This window comes from Macaca thibetana, chromosome 4 (assembly GCF_024542745.1).
Source record: "Macaca thibetana thibetana isolate TM-01 chromosome 4, ASM2454274v1, whole genome shotgun sequence".
Lineage (NCBI taxonomy): Eukaryota > Metazoa > Chordata > Mammalia > Primates > Cercopithecidae > Macaca > Macaca thibetana.
Window position 1 is genome coordinate 10,604,947 of NC_065581.1, and position 22,848 is coordinate 10,627,794.

The window sequence follows — 22,848 nt, forward strand, 5'->3', positions numbered from 1 at the left end:
TACAGGTGCCCACCACCACGCCTGGCTAATTTTTTGTATTTTTAGTAGAGACGGGATTTCACTATGTTGGCCAGGCTGGTCTCGAACTCCTGACCCCGTGATCCGCCCACCTCAGCCTCCCAAAGTGCTAGGATTACAGGCGTGAGCCACCGTGCCCATCCCATTTTATCCTTTTAAAGCTTTGTTTGGAATATTTGACTCACATATGTATAAAGCCATGCATTTGTTTTTGTTTACTTGCAAATACTTAAGCACCTCCTCCTACCTGCCAGGCACTTGGCTGACTGTTGAAGATTAACAGAGACAAAATCTTGCCCTGGTAGAACTCATTACAAAACTATCTTTGTAAATTTCAAAGACCACTTTGTATTTTGTTTTCTTGCAAAAGGATGTAAAGGATTCTGAATGATCTATCCTTAGTATTTGTCACTGGTTCTGTTCCTTGAAGTAAATTAAACATGATCTCTCCTGATTAGTCTCTATTAATTAAGAAGGAAAAAAGATCCTTTATATTCGAATTGGAGATTGATAGGGAAATTACAAACTATACCAACCAACAAGGTAATTTTAGATAGTCATTAAGTGCTGTGAAGAAAATAAAACAGGGCGCGGTAATATAGGTCACCAGAAGTGGGGGTGAGGGCTTTTCCTCTTGACCGAAGAGACATTTTCAGACTGCAGTTTTGCCATCTGCAAGTGATCACAAAAGCTGTGACTGGACGTTAGGACTTGCCTTCACCATCGTGTTCCCTGGTTTTAGCAAAAGTTCAGCCAATCCTTAAGGGTTCCTTTGGGTAAAAGCTGGTTCCAGCGCTTGTACAGGGAAAGGTTAAGAAGAGCCTGGAACATATTATTGCTCCCGAAAGTAGAGTAGTGCTCAAAGATTAAGGAGAACGTGTCAAAAGGCACAGGAATCCCCTTGAAGGGACTCCTATAAGCAAAATCTGGAACACTTTAGCATCAAAATGAACGATGACAGTAACAGACTGTAATTCAGTAAATAAAATAAGAATTCATGAATATATACATGCGTGTGTATGTTATATATGTATATGTGTGCATATATATTAAATAAAATGTGTACGAGACCACTAACATGGATTGAGTTTTTGCACCAAGTCCAACAACCTCTTGAGCCCCAAGAGGTCAAGGCTGCGATGAGCTGTGATAGCTCTACCGCACTCCAGCCTGGGCGCACAGCAAGACCCTGTCTCAAAAAATATATAAATAAATAAAAATAAATAAACCCCAAGAAAGTAAAAGAGCAGAAATTACAAAGAAAGCAGAAATTAATGAAATAGAAAACAACCACACAATGAAGACTACTCACAAAGCCAAGGGTTAGTTCTTTGTTACTCAGAGATCTCATGAATTATAAGTTTCTTCAGCAATGGAATGTGAAATCGTTCCTATGCATCCCCTCCTCTCTCCCACTGAAACTCATACTGAAACTTGGATATAAATACTTTGATTAATATTATTGAAATAAGTGACTTCAATCTATGAACCAAAGAACAAACTATCAAGCAAAGAGACAAACTTCAAATGAGTGTGTGTGTGTTTGTGTGTGTGTGAAAATGTGCCTAAGCCATTGTTATAGCATATTGAAATTAATGACAACAGATAGAACTGAGGTCAAAGAAAAGTTAAGTTCCACATAAATGGAGTTGGACATCCCCACTAGGGATTACTGAGAGATAGCAAAACCAACCTTATTAAATCAACCATAATTCTCTAACCCAGAGACAAGCAAACTTTTTCTGTAAAGGGACACAGTAAATATTTTAGGCTTTGTGGATCACACAGTTTCTGTTGCATAGAGAACTGCAGTTACAGCAGTTTCTGTTGTAATTGTTCTAAGGCCATTAGGGTCATAGACAAACTGTGAACATGGCTGTGTTCCAATAAAACTTTATCTACAGCCCGGGGCTGTCGTCTGTTGATCCCTGCTCTAAACATTTCTTCTTCCTCAGTATAAGTCTCAGTCCGAAGAGGATGAAAGATCATCATCCTAAATGTGAATTATCAGCCTAACGAGAAGGCTAGCCCTGTCCCCCAACCTACGACCTCCAGCCAAGTTAGGGAATCAGGAGAATAACTTGAAAAAAAAGAGTGTGCAGAAAGGGAAGACCGGCATCTGCTACTCTAGCTAGATCTTCACCCAAGGAATGAAATGACAGTACTGCACTTCATGTAGGTGAGCAAGGAAGATGAGCTAGATAAAGTTGGCAGGGCAGAGAGATGGCAAAATGGAGAGAGAGAAGCAGCAACTGTTTGGTATGACAAAGTCATGTGAGGTTCCCCTGGCTCCAGGGAACACAATGGAAGGAAACTGGACTTGATCAGTTCTGCCCTAATTATACAGAGAGGGGCTTGCAGCCTGCCCGGAAGACTACCCAGTAGTCAGTTGTGGGAGAGTTTGAGCCAGGTCCTGACATCCCATGTCAGAGAACTTGGACAGTATAGAGGCTGCTGGGTTCTGCCAAGGATACACACCCAAGAGAGAGCATGCTGGTGACCTGCCATGCAGTGGTTATCCATAGCCAGTTGTGGTGGGAAAGACAAGTAGCCACAACCAACAAAGTGCCTTGTGAGCAGCCAGATTACTCAAATATTCATTTGTTCCTGAGAAGAGAAAAGTCGGGAACATCTCTGAGGGAGACCACATGTCCCTAAACCCCCAATGCTACCCACTCAGGGTGAGGGAGGGTAAGTGCGAGTCAAGGAGCAGACCTTGCCTCTACTACATGCAGCTTTCCTCCATCCAGGAGGAGAAGCAGCATTGAATGGAAATGAGACTGGAACTGAAAAGAGGGTGGATTTTTCATCACTGAAGAAGGTTACTTGAAAGTTATGGAATCTGCTCAATGTGCTGTTGGGAAATCTGCTATAGAGAAAGAGAGGAAGATTAAGAAAACACATTTGGGGACCATGATTGTTGGGGGGAAACGTTTAGTGTTTATATCTCCTGGGTTGAGACTGTTTGAAACCAAATACCCATATATAGAAACAGCTCGCCATTATACTTACTTAGCATTTTTGGCTACATAGGCCAGAGTCAAGAAACATCACCCACACATTCATACACCCCTCTGTGGAGAGAAACATGCCTCCTTATATATGTGAATTTCTCAATCTTTACTCAGAGTGATTCAACTTAAAAAAACAAACAAACAAAAAAACAAACAAAAAAGAAAACTTGAACAGTGAAAGTTATGCTTGGTTGTATAGTTTCTCATCCCACAGGAGGTAAAACAAAAGCATGTCCTGTGGTATCAGAAAGACTCTGGCTTGATTTCTGCTATCGCTTGGTAGTTGTGTGATTTGGACATGAAAGTTACTCTCATAGCTCTTCATCTCCTCGTAAAATGGAAGATGATAATACCTCATAGAGGGGCTGTGAGGATTAAACTTTGTAATATAGGTGTACTAGTCCATTCTCACACTGCTATAAAGAAATACTTGAGACTGGGTAATTTATAAAGAAAAGAGGTTTAATTGACTCCTGCTTCTGCAGGCTGTATGGGAGGCATAGTGGCTTCTGTTTCTGGGGATGCCTCAGGGAGCTTCCAATCATGGTGGAAGGCAAAGAGGGAGTGAGGCACTTCATGTGGCCAGAGTAGGAGGAAGAGAAAGAGCAGGGAGGTGCCGCACACTTTTAAACAACCAGATCTCACGATAACTCACTCACTATCATTAAAGCAGCACCAAAGGGATGGTGTAAATAATTCATGAGAACTCTGCCCCCATGATCCAATCACCTCCCACCAGGCCCCCACTTCCAACACTGGGGATTACAATTCAACATGAGGTTTGGTGGGGACACAAATCCAAACCATATCATTCTACCTCTGGCCCCCCAAATTTCATGTCCTTACATTGCAAAATACAATTATTCCTTCTCAACAGTTACCTCAAAGTCTTAACTCATGCCAGTATTAACTCAAAAGTTCGAAGTCCAAAGTCTCATCTGAGACAAGGCAAGTCCCTTCTACCTATGAGCCTGTAAAATAAAAAACAAATTAGTTACTTCCCAGATTACAATGGCATTGGGTAAATACCCCTGTTCCAAAAGGGAGAAATCAACCAAAAGAAAAGGGCTATAGGCCCCACACAACTCTGAAACCCAGCAGGGCAGTCATTAAATCTTAAGGCTCCAGAATAACTTCCCTTGATTCCATGTCTCACATCCAGGGCACACTGGTACAAGGTGTGGGCTCCCAAAGCCTTGGTCAGCTCTGCCTCTATGACTTAAAAGGGTTTGGGCCCTGCAACTGCTCTCATGGGCTGGCATTGAGTGCCTGCAGATTTTTCAGGTGCAGGGTGCAAGCTCCTGGTAGATTTACTATTCTGGAGTCTGAAGGATGGTGACCCTCTTCTCATAGCTTCACTAGTCAGTGCTTCAGTGGGGACTTTGTGTGGGGGCTCCAACCCCACATTTCTCTTCTGCACTCCCCTATTAGAGGTTCTCCATGAGGGCTCCACCCCTGCAGCAGGCTTCTGCTTGAACATCCGGGCTTTTCCATACATCCTCTGAAATCTAGGCAGAGGCTTCCAAGCCTCATCTCTTGTACTCTGGACACCCACAGGCTTAACATCACGTGGAAGCTGCCACGACTTACAGTTTTCTCTCTCTGAAGCAATGGTCTGAGCTATATCTTCGTCCCTTTGAGCCAAGGCTGGAGCTGGAGGAGCTGGGATGCAGGGAGCAGTGTCCCAAGACTGCACAGGGGAGTGAAGCCCTGGGCCTGGCCCATAAAGCCATTCAGTCCTCCTAGACCTCTGGGCCTGTGATGAGAGGGGCTGCGGCAAAGGTCTCTGAAATACCTTTGAGGCCTTTTCCTCATTGTCTTGGATATTAGTACTTGGCTCCTTTTTATTATGCAAACTTTTGCAGCCTGCTTGAATTCCTCCCCTGAAAATGGGCTTATCTTTTCTAAAACATCACCAGCCTGCAAATTTTCCAAACTTTTACACTCTGCTTCCTTATTGAATATAAGTTCTAGTGTCAGGTCATTTATTTGTTTACACATATAAGCATAGGTTGTTACAAGCAGCCAGGCCACAACTTGAACTCTTTGCTGCTTAGCAATTTCTTCTGCCAGATACCCTAAATCATCACTCTCAAGTTCAAAGTTCCACAGATTTCCTAGGGCAGGGGTACAATGCAGCCACATTCTTTCCCAAGGTGTAACAAAAGAGACCTTTGCTCCAGTTCCTAATAAGACCCTGATTTCCATCTGAGACCTCATCAGTCTGGCCATCTCTGTCCATATCACTATCACCATTTTGGTCACAAGTCTCTAGGAAGTTCCAAACTTTCCATCATCTTCCTACCTTCTTCTGAGCCTTCCACACTCTTCCAACCTCTACTCATTACCCAATTTCCAAAGCTGCTTCCATATTTTCAGTATCTTCATAGCAATGCCCCACTTCTCAGTATCAATTTTCTGTATTAGTCCATTCTTGCATTGCTACAAAGAAATACCTGAGACTGGGTAATGTATAAAGAAAAGAGGTTTAATTGGCTTATGGTTCTGCAGGCTATACAGAAAGTATAGTGGCTTCTGCTTCTGGGGAGGCCTCAGGAAGCTTCCAATCTTGGCGGAAGGCAAAGGGGAAGTGAGGCATTTCATGTGGCCAGAGTAGGAGGAAGAGGGAGAGAGGCAGAGAGGTGCCACATACTTTTAAACAACCAGAAGTCACAATAATTCACTCACTCACTATCACAAAAGCAGCACCAAGGGGATGGTGCTGACCTGTTCATGAGAACTCCATCCCCATGATCCAATCACCTCCCACCAGGCCCCTCCTCCAACACTGGGGGTTACAGTTTGACATGAAATTTAGTACAGTGACTGGCTCCTAGAAATAACTCAATGAATTTGTTGTTTTGCTTCATTGTCATCATCAATATCATAGAAAAAGCAGGAGGGAGAAAAAGGAGATAAAAGGGGCTACAAATGCAAAGGATATCTAGAGGGCATTAAAGGATAGAATTTATAATAATTAGAAAATAGTAGGCCTGGCACCACAGCTCACACCTGTAATCCCAGCACTTTGGGAGGCTGTGGTAGGAGGATTTCTTGAGCTCAGGAGTTTGAGACAGCCTGGGAAACATGGCAATACCCTGTCTCTAACAAGAAAAAAACAAAAAATTAGCTGGACAAGGTGGCATATGCCCATCGTCCCAGCTACTCAGAAGGCTGAGGCAGGAGGCTTCCTGGAGCCCAGAAGGTTGAGGTTGCAGTGAGCTGTGATCACAACACTGTATCCCAGCCTGGGTGACAGAGTGAGACCCTGTCTCAAAATAATAATAATATTTATTATGTGATTTGGGGAGTCATCAAGAAGCACTTATTTTCATATAGCTTATTAAAGAAGGCAGAGAAAACATATTAACTTTTAGAAAAACTAATAACAATTAAAAGAGAGTTGGGCTGGCTGGGCATGGTAGCTCAGCTACCATGGATTACATATAATCCCAGCACTTTGGGAGGCTGAGGCAGGTGGATCACCTGAGGTCAGGAGTTTGAGACCAGCCTGACTAATATGATGAAACCCCATCTCCACTAAAAATACAAAAATTAGCTGGGCATGGTGGTGTGAACCTGTAATCCCAGCTACTCAAGAGGATGAGACAGGAGAATTGCTTGAACCCAGGAGGCAGATGTTGCAGTGAGCCAAGATCACACCACTGCACTCCAGTCTAGGCAACAGAGTAAGACTCCATTTCAAAAAAAAAGGAGAGAGAGAGAGTTGGCCCATAAAGAAATGCACTCTAGTTATCTGGAAAATTCACATGAGGATACATGAGTCTACCTGTAAAAGCAATAGTTTGAAATTGTATGAATAATCAAAATTATTAATATATATGAGTAAATGGGTCATGTTAAAACTTAGTCCCTAATCCTCCACGATCTACAGCAGTTTATATGGAAACTGTCTCCTCTAAAATCCACAGCCAGTTGTGGGGAGATTTTGCCATCCAATGTCGCGGGACCCTTCAAAAACTAAATGAATGAGGGAAATGAGTCACTCATTCAATTATTCATTGGAAGAATCAGCTGAGTACCCAAATGTGCCAGGCACTATGCTGAGCACTTTGGATAAAAACTCTTAAGACCTGGCTATGCCTCAATGCAGTACTGTTACTTGAACGGACAGAAATCTGGAAGGATCCGCCTGCTTAAAATGTTAGGAATGATAAGCAAGATGGGAAATTACTTGAATATTCCAGATATGCATACTCAGGGGGAAGTTAGCCACAAAAGGAGGGGTGGATACAGAGAGGTATGTAACTTTACACAATTATGACAAATTAGATGATTCAACAATAGAAACAGGAAATGGGAACTAACCCTTTACCCATCTCCTCAGTTACAGCCACATAAGACAGAAAGGAGGGTGAGTCACACTGAGCAGTCTTGGTAGCCCAGCCTGGATGAGGATGCATTGACTAAAAGATCAGAACATTCACAGAGCAAGAAGGAAGAAACATCACAGAACTGACACTCAACTGAGGAACGGCCAGGCATCAAAATAAGCAAATGGGATCTGGAAAAGTGAGTGAAACTGATAAAGTGGCCAAATGTAGAGACTTGTAGAGAAGCAAAATGTTTTAGAAATTGATTTATTTCTTTAACTCTTAAAGAAGAACTCTTTCTCTCCACCCTTCTACCCCAAGGTGTCAAAAACTAAACTGAAGTTTTGTAGCAGTTATCTTTGTATCATTACTCTTCAAATTATAATCATAGTCACAGTATTACACAATGGGCATGTAAGTCAACCAGACCGTGGTCAAATGATGATGTAGGCGGTGAATATCAAGCCCTTTCCCGACTGCACATCTGTGACACAGCCCTAAATGGGAATACGGTGCAAGTGTTGCCAAGTGCTTTATCCACAATGTTTGGAATAGATTCTTACCCTTACTATGTGCTAGAGAACCACTATATCACAACTCCTTTGTCCACGGAAGAAGCTGCATTCCCTTTGGCATATGTAATGACCATCAGTCAAGATTTTGATATTTTGAACAGCTTTTCCAAACTATTTACATGCCTCAAAAAGTCTACTGTATTCACGTTGGAGTGCTTCTCAAATGCATTTATATCCTCACAGTCTGAGTATATTATTTATGGGGCAAATCCAGGCTCCAGGCAGACCTGGCCTGCATGAGAGATCTTATAGCATCAGCTGTTCAGTGGAGATATGTCATTAACACTGGTGATCGCGATTTCCCCCTAAAAACCAACAGGGAGATAGTTCAGTATTTGAAAACAATGAATTGGACAAATATTACACCTAATTGAGTGCCTGTTCTGAATTCTACTGAAAGGATCAAATATACCCATAGAGAGTACAGAACCAGAGCACACGCTTTTGTCCTAAAGAAGTGTAAAAAGAAGAGCCCACCTCCACATCAACTCAAAATCCCCCTTTGGCTCAACTTATGTTGCCCTTACAAGAGAATTTGTCCATTTTGCTCTTTATGATAAAATAGCCATTGAGTTACTCCAGTGGTCTCAAGATACCTACAGTCCAGATGAACGTTTCTGGATTACACTCAACAATATTCCAGGTGAGTGTGGTTTCCTTTCTCATTTCTTTTTTGTTAATTTTTTTTTTTTTTTGAGATAAAGTCTCCCTCCATTACCCAGGCTGGGATGCAGTGGAATGATCCCAGCTCACTGCAACTTCCGCCTCCTGGGTTCAAGCGATTCTCCTGCCTCAGCCTTCCAAGTAGCTGACATTACAAGCATGTGCCATCACACCAGGCTAATTTTTGCAATTTTAGTAGAGATGGGGTTTCACCACTTTGGCCAGGCTGGTCTCAAACTCCTGGGCTCAAGCGATCCACCCACCTCGGCCTCCTAAAGTGCTGGCATTACAGGCATGAGCCACCGCACCCAACCAATTTTTATTTTTCAGTCAAAGTGATGTATAATTATGATTTTAAAATCATATTATTAAAAGCCTTCTTATAACAAAGATTTATAGCCTTATGCCCTGCTTCTCCCCATGTGCAGTCACAATTCACAAAAAAAACTATCGGATTTTAGCTGTTCCTCCTATCAGTGACTACTATGTAAAGAACATGCTTACACTGCCATTTCTTGACACATTAATTTTAACATTAGGTAGCAATATCCTGTTATAGTGATTAAGAATGTTTATATCCTCTACCCACAAACTTTCCTTCACTTATCTCTTTTAATATTCAACTCTTCTTTTTGTTGTTGTTTTTTGAGACAGAGTCTCATTTTGTCACCCAGGCTGGAGTGCAGTGGTGTGATCTCCGCTCAGTGCAACCTCTGTCTCCCAGGCTCAAGCCATTCTTGTGCCTCAGCCTCCTGAGTAACTGGGACTACAGGCATGTGCTACCATGGCTGGCTGATTTTTGTACTTTTAGTAGAGATAGGGTTTCGCTATATCATGCAGGCTGAGCTCAAACTCCTGGGCTCAAGTCATCCACCCGCTTCAGCCTCACGAAGGGCTGGGATTATAGGTGTGAGCCACTGCACCCAGCGATGTTCAACTTCTTATGCCCTCCCAATCTGGCTTCTTGTGCCCTCCCAATCTGGACATTGTCTCTATGGGCCTGTTGTCAGCATTTATCTTACCTGGGAACTCTCTTCCTTGTTATGATGTTGAATTTTATATTCCATAGAATCTACATTATCTATCTTTTATATCTATCTTTATTATCAACCTTGAAATATTTAAGAATTAAATAATATGAACTCACACATGTGCTTCAAAATAATCTGAGGGTAGATGGGGAAGTGAATCATGATTAGTTTATAATTATTGATACTGGATGATGGGTATGTCAGAGTTAATTATTGATCTACAATTTTCGTATGTTTAAAATTTTCTATAGTAAGAAGAATTTAAAACCTTAATAGCTGTTTCTTTTTTGAAGTTATTATAAATAGAACAGTAATTTCTGTTACGTTCTTCTGATTATTTTACTTATAGTTTATTGATTTTTGTATACTATTTTTAAATTCAGCCATATTGCTAAATTCTCTTATCCTTTTTTTTTTTTTTTTTTTTTGAGACGGAGTCTTGCTCTGTTGACCAGGCTGGAGTGCAGTGGCACGATCTCGGCTCACTGCAACCTCTGCCTCCCAGGTTCAAGTGATTCTCCTGCCTCAGCCTCCCGAGTAGTTGTGATTACAGGCACCTGCCACCACGCCCAGGTAATTTTTGTATTTTTAGTAGAGACGAGATTTCACCATGTTGGTCAGGCTGATCTCGAACTCCTGACCTCAGGTGATCTGCCCACCTTGGTCTCCCAGACTGCTGGGATTATAGGTGTGAGCCCGTCCTGTCTTATCCTTTTTAGCAGTTTTCTAGTTGATTCTCTTGAATTTCCCATGTATTCAATTATATAATGTACAAATAAATGATAAATTAACCTAACTTCCAAAGGTAAGGTTCATTTGTTTATCTAATTTGTTAACAACTACTTTCAGAATAATAGTACTGATAATGGTAATTCTCTTATACTTAACTGTAATAAGAAACTTTCTAGGTGTGTGTTTGGTGAGTGCATACTTGTTTGTTGGGAATGGGAAGGGAGCCTTTAGCATCTTTCCCTATGTTTTCCAAAGCAATTGTCTCTTTCGAGTTTTCAGCCCTTCTAGAGTTGGTTTTTGATGAATTATATTGCCCTGGAAAATTATTCATTTCATCTAGATTTTCAAATTCATTTGCAGAGTTGAACATATGCATCTCTTATAAATCTTTTAAATTCTTTATATGTCTACCGTTAATTTCCAACTTATCAATTCTTACTTTGTGTAACTGTGATTTTTCTCTTTTTCTTTAAAAAATTAGCTCAGCTAACAGTTTCTTGCTGTTTGTTTAGATTCAAAGACCCAGCACTTGGATTTCACTTATTGGTTCTGCCATTTTTTTCTTTGCAAAATATTAATTTCTAGTTATTATTAATTCTTCGTTTTGCTTTTATGAACTTTGGTATTCTTTTTCTAACATTTGGTGGTAGATGTTTATTTCTTTTTCTTTTATTCTTCCTTATTAATTATTTAAAGCTACAATTTTATTCTGGTCACTGCATTAGGTATGAGATTCTCATAAGTTCTAAGTAGGCTTTTCATCGCTATTTTCTAGATATCATACAATTTTAATTTCAGCTTCCTCTTTGACCAAGGAGTTGTGTGAGAAAAAAAAGCTGGTTTTTTGGTTTTGTTTTTCAGTTTTTGGTTTTTTTGAGATGGAGTCTTGCTCTATCACCCAGGCTGGAGTACAATGGTGCGATATCAGCTCACTGCAAACTCCACCTCCCTGGTTCAAGCGATTTCCTGCCTCAGCCTCCCCAGTAGCTGGGATTAAAGGTGCCCGCCACCACACCCAGCTAATTTTTGTATTTTTGGTAGAGATGGGGCTTCACCGTGTTGACCAGGCTGGTCTCAAACTCCTGACCTCAGGTGATCTGCCTGCCTCAGCCTCCCAAAATGCTGAGATTACAGGCATGACCCACTGAACCTAGCCAAAAAAAAAAGGTTTTTTAAAAGTGTCAGGTGGCATTAAAAAAATTTCTGGGGGGGGTGTGTGTGTTTAAATTAGTATTTCATTTTTCTCTTTTATTCCATTTGATCACAGAATGTTATCTGTATCATTTCTACTTTGGGAAAGTTGTTTGCTCTGTGGCCGCATCTATGATCAGTTTTAGCAAATGTTTTATGGACACTTGAAAAAAAATGTGTATTCTTGGTTTTCAAGGTATAAAATTCTACATATATTCATATAAATTAATATGCCTTATTTAGTATGTTTTAGGTATTATAACTTTTTGTAATCTGTTTATTGGCTCTGTCAATGCTTAACTAAAGGGAAGTTAAGCCTACTTGAACTTTGTTTCTCTTCCTCTTGCAGTGTCCTTCTCCTGGGTGGTGGTGGTTGTTGTTTTGAAACAGAGTCTCGCTCTGTCCCTCAGGCTGGAGAGTGCAGTGGCACAATCTAGACTCACTGCAACCCCCACCTCCTGGGTTCAAGCAATTCTCCTTCCTCAGCCTCGAGTAGCTGGGGTTACAGGGGCCCACCACCATGCTCAGCTAATTTTAGTAGAGACAGGGTTTCGCCATGTTGGCCAGGCTGGTCTTGAACTCCTGATCTCAGGTGATCCACCCACCTCAGCCTCCCAAAGTGCTGGGATTACAGGCATGACCACCACGCCTGGCCCTTCTCCTGCCTTTCTGACAACAATTGTGAGCTGGCAAAGAAGAAATATTTACAAGTTAGAGGATCCAGATCCATCATCACAAAGAAGGATATACATTTACAGCTGAAAGGCAACAAGCTAGTAACTGGCACAGTCCACCCCTTTGGCTATTGTTTCCATTTGTATCCTACAGGAATTTGGACTTCCATATAACAACAAAACTACTCTCTTTCCACCTGGGACACATCTACTCTTTGTGCAAGTGGGGAAGTTCTCATACTTTCTCTAAAACTAGGAGACACTCAGTCTCGAAAGTCATATCCATCACTGGCTATATGAATTAATTACTCCTCCAATGCAGTCACAGTCCAACAGAATATTCTGTTACCTAAAGAATAAATGATAGAGTTAACCTCCCACAACCAGTATATAAAATAACAATGGGAAGAAGGAAAATTAGAAATGGTTAGCATATATAAATATATACAAGCAAAATGAAAATATGCAAAGCTACTATAGTCTTCACTTTTATAATTGGTCACAAGATCAATTATAAAATCATATCTATGACTTTCTTCTTCTACTTCCCATTCTAGATTTCCCTTGCCTCAGCCAGACCTCAGCTGGTCAAGTTTCTTTACCTGGTGGGGTGACCTAAATCATCTTTGCTGAAGTGTATGAGTCTGCGAGAGTCTTGCCTCTTTTTGGTTGCTGTAGTTTTCCATTAACCTTTACTATTGGCCAGGCATGGTGGCTCACACCTGTAATCCCAGCACTTTGGGAGGCTGAGGCAGGCGAATCAGGAGGTCAGGTGTTCGAGACCAGCCTGATCAACATGGTGAAACTTTGTCTCTACTAAAAATACAAAAATTAGCCACGCATGGTAGCACGCCTGTAAACTCAGGAGGCTGAGGCAGGAGAATCGCGTGAACCTGGGAGGCAGAGGTTACAGTGAGCCAAGATTGCACCACCGCACTCCAGCCTGGGTGACAGAGCTAGACTCCATCTCAAAAAAAAAAAAAAAAAAAAAAAACCTCTTTACTATTAAGCATGGAAGTACTAAGAGATCCTCCTGCCAGAGAATTCCATAGCCCCTTTGCCTCCGCTGAGTATGCATTTTCCTCTTGAAGATTTGGATCAATCACTCCAGCCAGTAGAGTGAAACTTATTTCTTCTCCCTGTTGGTTAAGTGGTGTGAGCAGTTCAGAATGGCCAAGTGGCAACATCATCTTTGCATTCGATGGCTCCACTGTTGTGCCTTCTGGTGACCACACTTCCCTCCTTGGAAACTAAGATCTTCAGATCAGCAGAGCCCAAAGGTGTAAGAATAGGAAGCAAAAATCTGTGCATGGGTTTTTATAAGCCACTCCTACTTTCCGTCCTTCATTCCCAGACCCTTGTGTTCTAGTTATAGAGAAGATAGCACCATAGGAGTGGTCTCTGGTTCAAAACACGTACTGTATCCTTAGACAAAGTATATATGGCACCCAAGGACAGTGGTGAAGGAAAATCCTCCAATAAGCAGTACTTCAAGTCATACATTTGGTAGTCTACTTTGGAAAGAGAAAGATCTATTCTTTCAGGGAGTTGTCTCCCAACTGGTTCTAGAACTGAGCCTTCAGTAAGCGATTACAGATTTCAACAAGGCCAGACACTTCCAGTTGATGAGATATGTGTTGAGAATTGTTAATTCTATGGACATGAGCCAACTGACATGCTTTCTTTGTATCAAATGAGTTCCTTGATAAGAAGGATCAGAATGAGTTTTCTTAACATTGTACAGAGTGACTTGATCACAAATAAGTCATTTTCTGAGGCTGAGCACAATGGCTCAAGCCTGTAATCCCAGCACTTTGGGTGGCTGAGGCAGGTGGATCACCTGAGGTCAGGAGTTCGAGACCAGGCTAGCCTGGTCAACATGGTGAAACCCTGTCTCTACTAAAAATATGAAAATTAGCCAGGCATGGTGGTGGGCGCCAGTAATCCCAGCTACTCAGGAGACTGAGGCAGGAGAATCTCTTGAACCCAGGAGGTGAAGGTTGCAGTGAACTGAGATCTCACCACTGCACTCCAGCCTGGGTGACAGAGCAAGACTCTGTCTCAAGAAAAGAAAACAAAAAAACAAGTTATTCTGTTAGTCCATGGATAGTGGTGCTAGCAGGACGACTGTGGGTAGGGAAGTCACATCCACATTTAGAATGTGTGTCTATGCTAGTGAAAACAAATCTCCATTCCTTCGATGATGAATGAGGTCCAGCATAATGAACCTGCCACCTGATAGCTGACTGGTCCCCTTAGAAAACTGCCATTTCAGTGCTCAGTGTTGGTCTCTGCTGTTAGCAGATTAGGCACTCAGTAGCATTGGCCAGGTCAGCCTTGGTAATGGAAAGTCCATACTATCAAGCTCATACATAGCTTCCATCTCTGCCACCATAGCCACTTTGTTCATGGGCAGATTGAGGAAGCACTGGGTTTTCTGGAGAAAGTGGCTGGCTGATATACACAGAGTGTGTCATTTGTTTCACCTGATAATCAAAAGCTTTCTCTTCTTTCTCTGTAGTGTGTGCTCTCTGGTGAGAATTCACATGGGACACAAATATCTTCATCGTTTGTGCTTATTCTTCCCCAGGTCTCCTGTTCACCAATCTTTCAATCCTGTTTTTTCCAAGTCTAAACATTGAGACCAACTATGCAACTGCTCATGTAATGAGTATAGAGCCATGTGTCTGGCCAACTGTCTCTCCAAAGTAGACAGACTAGCAATGAACTACTCAAAGATCTAACTACTAGAGAATTTTCTTTTTTTTTTCTTTCTTTCTTTTTTTTTTTTTTTTTTTTTTTTTTTGAGATGGAGTCTCACTCTGTGACCTTGGCTGGAGCCTAGTGTTGTGTTCTTGGCTCAGTGCAACCTCTGCCTCCCAGGTTCCAGCGATTCTTGTGTCTCTGCCTCCTTAGTAGCTGAGATCACAAGCATGTGCCACCACGCCCAGTTAATTTTTGTATTTTTAGTAGAGACTGGGTTTCGCCATGTTGGCCAGGCTGGTCTCGAACTCCTGGCTTCAAGTGATCTGCCTGCCTCAGCTTTCCAAGGTGCTGGGATTACAGGCTTGAGCCACCGTGCCTGGCTTGAGAATTTTCTTTCTCCACTGTCCTTCAGTGTCACCCTGATGGGGTCTATAAAGCTGCAGCTGTCCACGTTAAACAGTACCGGTATATCATGCACACCAAGTACTTTGCCTTGGGACAGCTTTTCAAATCTTTGTTTCTATCACTAGCCCCATCTTCTCTCCTCATTTCCCAATACATATTTTTTTTCTGATGCAATTTATTTTTAATATTTTAATATAAAACTTCCAAACATATTTCAAAAATATAGTACAACAAACCTCCATAAGCCTATCAATCAACTTTCACAGTCATCCATATAATGCCATACTTGTTTTGTTTATGGTTCTCCACATTTTTTAACTGCAATATTTTAAAGCAAATCCAAGCCACTATGTCATTTCACCCCTAAATATTTTAGTGTGCATCTCAAAAGAAAAAAATAGACATTTATCACCCAACATAATGCTGATAACACCTATAACAAAATTAACAATAGCTCTTTAATATATAGATGCCCCTCAACTTACAATTGGGTTGCATCTTGATAAACCCATTGTAAGTTGAAAATATTTTAAGTCAAAACTGCATTTAATACACCTAACCTGCCGAATATATCATAACTAGCTCACCTTAAGCATATTCAGAACACTTACAAAATCATCTAACACAAAGTCTATTTTATAATAAAATGTTGAGTATGTCATGTAATCTATTGAATACTGTACTGGAGGTAAAAAATAGAATAGTTGCATGGCCACTCAAAGTATGGTTTCCACTGAATGTGGATTGCTTTTGCACCATCCTAAAATCTAAAAATCATAAGTCAAACCATTGTAAGTCAGGAACCATCTGTAATTGAATAACCAATTTAAATTCTGATTTCTCGAGTTGTCTAAAAAATGTTATACAGTTGGTTTACTGAAATAAGGATCACTCACTGAATATGTTCATAATGTCTCTTAAATCTTTCTTTCCTTTCTTCTAGAATAGATCTTTTGCCTTGTAGAACATCCCACATTTGAGATGTGGCTGACTGCCTTCTTGTTTTAACTTGTTTCTCTATCCCATATATATTCCATAGACTGGAAATTAGATGTAAAACCTTGATTGAATTACAGTTTAATTGGCTAGGAGGGAAGACGACTGTGCTGAGAGTTTCATGCTGTGTGGGATCAGAATGCATATAATGTCTGTCTCACTTTTAGGTGACTACAATTAATAACTGGCTTCAGCAGATGCACTCTTTTCTCTCTGTTTTGTTTTGTTTTGTTTTTTTGAGGCAGGGTCTCATTCTGTCACCCCAGCTGGAGTGCAGTGGCAGGATCGCAGCCTCAACCTTCCCAGCTCAACTAATCCTCCCACTTCAGCCTCTCAACTAGCTGGGGCTACAGGTGCACACACCACCATGCTTGGCTAATTTTTTTACTTTTGTGAAGATGCGGTCTCACTATGTTGCCCAGGCTGGTCTTGAACTCTGGACCTCAAGTGATCCACCTTCCCTCAGCCTCCCAAAGTGTTGGGATTACAGGAATGAGCCACCATACCCAGTCCAGAGGCATTTCTTTCAACTGCTGTCTGAACAGAACTCACGCACACTCTCAACCTTCTCACCCTCCTCTGTTCATCTGTCTTCATTCAAGGCAGAATCTTCTGAAACATCCTGCATTCTTCCCTTTTCAATGACTCCCACATTCCTTTTAGTTTCTAAACCAGGAGCATTTCTTGGATCAGATCCTTCCTCTCCATTCATGCCACACTGCCCTGGCCAGGAAGAAGCCACTGAGATATTTGAGTAGGCTTAAAATAAACAGATCTAAGGACAGAGATTCATTTACCTGACTGTCCCAGGCAGAATTAATCCTTCTTCCCTTCTACTCCCTTATCACTTTTATTTCTCCTCTGTGACTGGATTTCTGACAGTTTATCTAATGTCTATTTCTCTTCATATCCAGGTTGGGAATCCTTTTAGAAAAGGGTCAGTCAGCTGGGCGCGGTGGCTCAAGCCTGTAATCCCAGCACTTTGGGAGGCCGAGATGGGCGGATCACGAGGTCAGGAGATCGAGACCATCCTGGCTAACCCCGTGAAACCCCGTCTCTACTAAAAAATACAAAAAAACTAGCCGGGCGAGGTGGCGGGAGCCTGCAGTCTCAGCTACTCGGGAGGCTGAGGCAGGAGAATGGCGTAAACCCGGGAGGCGGAGCTTGCAGTGAGCTGAGATCCGGCCACTGCACTCCAGCCTGGGTGACAGAGCGAGACTCTGTCTCAAAAAAAAAGAAAAAAAAAAAAAAAAAAAGAAAAGGGTCAGTCATATTCAGTGCCCTTAATTCCTTATACATGGTTGAATTAAATGTTCCCTATTGAGTACTGTATGTAGTACTCCCTTACAGGCAACAGTAAACATTTGAATAACAATATGAATAAGTAGTATCTTTTCCAGTTCTTTTTATTAGTATATTAAATTATATTTAAATGTTTAAAATATTAAATTCAGTTTTGTGCTAGCAATCTTGTTTATAAGAAAAAATTTACAATCCAATATTTCACAGACTATAGCAGCGCTGGTCACAAGGCTTTGGGGCCATGTTTGTAGTAACTATTAACTACGAGATCCATGTGACTTCCATAGAATTCATGTTTATATTCCAAGAGAAATCAGAGTTACTCAGGATCAGCTGAATATGTACAAAAGAGTCACTTTTGAGGCTCACAATTGTTGTTAGATGAAAGGACTTGATTAGCTGGGCATGGATGTGTGCGCCTGTAGTCCCAGCTACTCAGGAGGCTGAGAAGGCAGGGAGGGCTTCAGCCTGGGAGGCGGAGGTTGCGGTGAGCTGAGATCGTGCCACTGCACCCCAGCCTGGGTGATAGAGTGAGTCCTCATCTCACACACACACAAATAAACTTGAGATAATGATTTGGTTCCATGTATAGGTTGAGCACCCCAAATCCAAAATTCTGAAATCCAAAATGCTCCAAAACCTGAAATTTTTTGAGCATTAACATGATGTTCAAAGGAAATACTCGCTGGCACATTTAGGACTTCAGATTTTGGATTTGGGATGCTCAACCGGTAAGCATCACGCAAATATTCCAACATCTGAAAAAATCCAAAATATGAAACACTTCTGGTGCCAAGCATTACAGATTCAACCTGTAATACATCAGCAACATCAATAATTAACATTTATTGACTTCTTAGTATGTGCCAGGCACTGTGCTAAGTGCTTTCTAAAGACTGTCTCAGTTAATCATCCTGACATTCCCAGAGATACAGGCCCTGTGATGATTTTTCCTTTTATAGAAGCAGACATTGTCACACAGCCAACACGTAGTGAAACGAAGATTCAAACCAAACTATTTGATATGAAGCAAGTACTTCTGGCCCCATCTCATGATGACATAGACAATTTTTCCATTTCCAAAACAACCTGACATTTCTTTGCTAGTGGAAGGACGTTATCATGTTAAAATAAACTTTTACAAACATCCCCCAAACCTGCCCATTGCCCCAATATGATTTAATCTAACCACTTCCTTCATCCCCTTGCAGGTTGCATAACTAACGATCACTTCCCCTTTTTCACACATTTTACTCCCTTGACCTTCCCCTTCTCCATTCATCTCTTCCTAGCTTCTTTTTCTTTGCCATTCATAATACTTACTGTCAATCTGTCTTTTTGCAAACATTGTTTTTGCCCCTTTGTCTTTTGGGCTGTACCCATCTGGAAATCCACAGTCTAACGAATTCAGATATCCATCATCTCTATGTTTAGACGGCTGAGTATTAGCACAGAAATTGCACAACCGCAGAATGTTATCTCTGTATGTTCTCAACCTACGGCTTCAACTGGGCCCTCAATTCCAGCCAGGCTTTTGCTATGACGATCTGATCATCACACATTTTCACTACCAGCAACAACTACTTCAGACTTTCTCCACTCTTCTCAAACTTCCAGCCTCCCCTACCAATCTCACTTTCTACAAATGGTCTTGCCTCCCAATTCACAGAGCAAATACAGACAAACAGATGGTGCTATGATTATATTGTGTTCCCCAAAGTTCATGTGCTAGAAACCTAATCTCCAATGCAATAGTGTTGGGAGGTGGGGCCTAATAAAAGGTGATTAGGTCAGGAGGGCTCTGCCATCATGAGTGGATTAATGTCATTATCATGGGCGTGGGTTAGTTATCTTGAGAGTGGGTTGGTTATAAAAGTGAGTTCCACCCTCTCTTGCCTTTCTGTGTTCCACCATGGGATGGTGCAGCATAAAGTTCCTCAGCAAATGCAACCCCTTGATCTCTGACTTCCCAGCTTCCAGAACTGTGAGCTTAATGAACTTCTGTTGTTTATCAATTACCATCTGTAGTATTCTGTTATAGCAACACAAAACAGAGAATACAGATGGAAACTCCCTCAGCTGTCTGAATTTGTATACATTCTTTCTTCTTGTAACAACAGAGAAAAATCCTTCCATTCAAGGTCAAAATATTTCTTTTTCTTTTTTTTTGAGAGAGGGTCTCGTTCTGTCACCCAGAGTGTCACCCAATACAGTAGTACAATCACAGCTCACTGCAACCTCTAACTCCTGAGCTCAAGCGATCCTCCCACCTCAGCTTCCTGAATAGCTAAGACTGCAAGTGTGCACCACCACGCGGTGATAGTGATTTTATTTTACATATCTAGTGTGTGTGTAAAATAACTATATATTATAATGCAAATATTATATCTAATACATATTACATATTTGCATATTATATAATATATAAATATTAAATGTATTATATATTTGTATTATATAATATTTATAATACAAATATTTTATACATGTATTTTTTTTTTCTTTTTTTTTTTCCCCCTTTAGTAGAGACAGGGCCTCACTGTGTTGCCCAGGCTGGTCTTAAACTCCTGGTCTCAAGCAATTCTCCCACCTCGGCCACCCAAAGTGTCAGAATTACAGACATGAGCCACTGAGCCTGGCCAAAATATTTCCTTATTTGCGCTCTGCATCTCCTCATTTATTCAGACTATTGAGGTCTAATTTAGATTGGTGGGGATAGGGTGAGACAATTGGGCCTCATTAAGGGAACGACAAAAAGAAATCTGAGGGGCAAATGGAACGTTGGACCAGAAGAAACAAGGGTGATGGGATTGGTTAAAAAAAATTTGTAGGCTAAGAAAAATAATCCTTTTTTTTTTCTGGGAGGCGAAGTCTTGCTCAGATCCCCAGGCTGGAGTGCAATGGCACAATCTTGGCTCACTGCAACCTCTGCCTCTTGGGTTCAAGCGATTCTTGTGTCTCAGCCTCCCAAGTAGCTGTGACTACAGTCATGTGCCACTATGCTGGGCTAATTTTTGTATTTTTAGTACAAACGGGGTTTCACCGTGTCAGCCAGGCTGGTCTCAAACTCCTGACCTCAAGTGATCCACCCACCTCGGCCTCCCAAAGTGCTGGGATTACAGGTATGAGTCACTGCACCCAGTGAGAAAGGATCTATTTATGCACATCTTGAAATAAGCAAAACCTACCCATGTTCAAGGAAACTTCTTTCTCAGGAAACTTGTACAAACGATGATCCTTTCTCTTCTAAATCTTCATCCTATTCTATTCTAATGGCTTCTTTCTTTTTGCCTTTCGATATATTCAAGTCTCTTCCATCTTAATAAAAATAAAAGATAAATTAGTCTGCCTTAGGCCTTTATGTTCCTCAAGACACTTCATCTCCTCTCATCCAGCCACAGTTATGGAAGGAGTGGTCAACAGCTGCCATCTCCAATTCCTTCTATTCTTTGTATATGCCTTGCTCCTCAACCTACCTCATCTCCATTCTGTCACTCTTCCTCCCTTGACCTCTTCTTTCAAATAACCTCCAAAGGACATTAATGACCTCTGTGTCAATAAATCAACTGGTCACCCTTGAGCCACGCCTGGTTCTCCTAATTCTCTGGCAGCTTCTTAGCTTCTTTTGTCAGTTCATTATCCTTTAATAAACCACAGATACCGACACTTATCAGAAAGTGGCCTAAAGCCCTATTCACTTATCATGCTTTGGTCTTCGTCTAAGTCAGGGGTCAGCAGAGTGTCTGTAAAAGGGCCACACAGTGAATATTTTAGGCTATGCAGACTACACTATCTCTAGTCTCTGTCACAGCCACTAAACTTTCAAACCATCTCAGCTTGAAAGCTGCCAAATGAATGGGTGTGGCCATGTTCCAATAAAACTTGATTTATAGACACAAAATTTGAATTTCATATAATTAACACATGTCAGAAAATATTATTATTCTTTTGATTTTTCCCCTAACCTTTCAAACATACAAAGACAATTCTTAGCTTGTGGGCTATACAGAAACATATGGCCAGCCCAAGGATCAGAGTTTATGCCTTGCTCTGGGTGTTCTTGTCACCCTTACAACCTTAATTACTATCTACACACAATAATTCCAAATTTAAACCTGGAGCTCGAATACATTTTAAAAGTTCCAAACACACATGCCCAACTGGTTTCCCAACCTCTCCTCTTGGGTGTCTCACTGGGTCCTTAAAATAAGCATATCCCAGAATGACCCCAACTCCTCCCTCACTCCACAAATCCAAACAAGCACCAGGTTCTGCTGAGCCCACAGCCTGTCTATTTCTTGTAACCATTCTCTTCTTACCATTCACTCTGCAGTCATTCCAAACCATGCCATCTTCATCATTTGCTCTATAGCAACTGCTTCCTGAGTGGTCTCCTAATATCTCCCCGTCCCCTTGCAACCTATTGCAACTTAATATTTAAAAACACAGATGTGATAGGATTACTTTCCTGCTTCAAGCACTTTTGCCACTTTGCCAAAAAGTCTTTAACTCATTAAAGCCTGCAGGTTGCCACAGGGTCTGCCCAACTCTTGTCCCTCCCTCCTCACCTTGGGCCTCTCACCTTTTCTTTCTTTCCTTCCTTCCTTCCTTCCTTCCTTCCTTCCTTCCTTCCTTCCTTCCTTCCTTCCTTCCTTCCTTCCTTCCTCCTTCCTTCCTTCCTTCCTTCCTTCCCTCCTCCTCCTTCTTCTTCTCTTCTTTCTTCTTTCTTTCTTTCTTTCTTTCTTTCTTTCTTTCTTTCTTTCTTTCTTTCTTTCTTTTTTCTTTCTTCTCTCTCTCTCTCTCTCTCTCTCTCTTTTTCTTTCTTTCTTTCTTTCTTTCTTCCTTTCCTTTCCTTTCTTTTTTTTCTTTCTCCTTCCTTCCTTCCTTAGTTTCTTTCTTTCTTTGTGGGGCAGCAGGGTGGACAGCTTCTTACTCTGTTGCTCAGTCTGGAATGCAGTAGTGCAATTACAGCTCACTGCAGCCTCAACCTCCTGAGCTCAAGCAATTCTCCTGCCTCAGCCTCCCGACTAGCTGAGACCACAGGTGTGTGTCACCATACCGGGCTAATTTTATTTTTATTTTTTGAAAAGACAGGGTCTCCCTATGTAGCTCAGAGTGGTCTTGAACTCCTGGTCTCAAGCAATCTTCCTGCCTTGACCCCCCAAAGTGCTGGGATTACAGGCATGAGACACCACACCCAGCTTGCA

At 41.4% G+C, this 22,848-nt stretch overlaps 1 long non-coding RNA gene across 3 annotated transcripts in view; it reads left to right on the forward strand.

Moving 5' to 3' along the window:
* The first annotated feature begins 6,917 nt into the window (after positions 1 to 6,917).
* Positions 6,918 to 22,848, forward strand: part of LOC126953887 (uncharacterized) — a 29,684-nt gene continuing 13,753 nt past the window's right edge. For 2 of the 3 annotated variants that reach the window (XR_007725396.1, XR_007725398.1), the window contains exons 1-2: positions 6,918 to 7,565; positions 8,507 to 8,584. This is a non-coding gene — a long non-coding RNA (uncharacterized LOC126953887). The remainder of the gene's footprint in view (positions 7,566 to 8,506; positions 8,585 to 22,848) is intronic. The other variant, XR_007725397.1, reaches the window with a different exon arrangement.